The sequence below is a fragment of the Fopius arisanus genome, unplaced genomic scaffold (genome assembly GCF_000806365.1).
Source record: "Fopius arisanus strain USDA-PBARC FA_bdor unplaced genomic scaffold, ASM80636v1 scaffold00086, whole genome shotgun sequence".
NCBI lineage: Eukaryota > Metazoa > Arthropoda > Insecta > Hymenoptera > Braconidae > Fopius > Fopius arisanus.
The window spans coordinates 229,108-230,941 of record NW_011887825.1 but is presented as its reverse complement, the minus strand read 5'-3'; positions in this window follow the sequence as shown (position 1 = coordinate 230,941).

Here is a 1,834-nt window from a genome sequence, read left to right as displayed (position 1 = left end):
TCTGGGAGAAACTCGAGGAAACGGCACTTTGGCCCTCCCACAAATCACTGGCAATCTTGATTTACTTCTGTTTGCCCATTGGTTTAGTATCACTTGCACAATAGCAAAGTATACCTCACCGATGTTGGTCCTATAGACCCGGGCTGCCTCTTGGTTTGTATCCGCCTACTAAGCAAGTGGCAGTATCCGGTTTACCATTAGGAAGAGCTAGATTAGGTATGCTCCATGGCTTAGGAACATTGGCGATCGTATTATCGCTATGGTGGGACTCTGACCCCCTTATGCTCCAGGTCCAGCACAACGGCAATACAAAGTAAACCACTTTGCCGAATTATAATTCAACTTGTGCCATCCACCGCCATCTGACTGTTTCCATTAAGATCATCTTCGAGGAAATTCACCGGATGAAAATATATTTTATCGGGATATTGAAGTACCTGATAATAATTTTTATTTTCGACACCCACGGATTTTTGGAGACTGTATAAAAAAAATTACTGTAGACTCTAGAAAATCCCAATAAAAAAATTGATTTCCAAATTTCCCTGGATTATTACCACGAGTTGAATTGAAAAGACCAAACCAATACGACGGGATAATAAATTAATAAAAACTCATTCTCTAGTGCGACTTGTTCTTTTTTTCAGCGAGTCGTTTTATTTATTTTTTTTTTTTAAATATCGGTTAACGAATGAACGTGCCAGTTGCGTTTTAACTCAGTCCGTCCATTCCACCGAATGATTTACAAGCATTAGCGAATATTAATTTCAATATACGTTGACCGAAACGATGTATGTGAAAGAGAGGAGTTGGTGGGTGACGCGGACAAAAGCGATGGATAGACGTACCATCCGGAAGTGGAAGAGGGATACTAAAGGGGCACAGGGGGTGGCAATGGGGTGGTAAATGGGGGGTTAGAGTTAAAAAGAGGTGGATAAAAGCGGCCATATAGTAGGACGAGAGGCAAGAGGTGGGAGACAGGTCGACGCCGCACGTCCCAGGCTACAAATCAACTGTTCCGAACAAATTATGAATGATATATTCGTTCCACGCGTTTGATATATGCATATCTCTACCACATACTGCCAGTGTGCAACCATGTCGGCTGCACCTAACTGCAGTTGCAAATTTTCCAAAATATCAAACCGACATACTGTTCTCTCTTTTATTAAAAAGATTTTTTTCCCATTCACCGTGAAAAAAAGTTTATCAATGATGACGTGTTGATTGGAGTTGTGAAAACAAATAAATTCTCGGGGTTTAATTGTCCTCTGGATCACGCTAGTTTCAGCATAAATCCCGCAAATTAATTCATTACTGAGTGGGGGAGAGCCGTCGAGATGTGAATAATTTTCGAAGAGATTTCATCTGGCTAAATTCAGCTTTTCGAACACCGCGATTTTTTCTACTGCCTGCGATATCAGTTTTTGTTATTAAATAATTTTTTTTTGTTATATAATTAAATTGATAATCGTCGACACTAGGAAAATTAACGTGAATGACCATTCAAATAATCTCAATAAATTATTCAAAATAATGGAAAATATATTTTGTTTTCATTTACAGATCGAGCGGTTAATGCCAGAGAAAACCCCATATGATGTAGGTAAAAAGGGGGTGGGAATAGGCTTTCTGGACAGCCGAAATTTCCAACATAACATCCGCAATAACTTGCCGCTATAAAAGCCATCGACAAATCAAATTTCGACGTGATTCATTGGTGAGCATAAATTTTGAATATAGCCCAGACAGGAGAGACAGCGCGGTGACGCGGACATGTGTTTCTCTGGGGCCGCGCACCCCTCAAACCCCCCATAACCCCCTCACCCCCTCA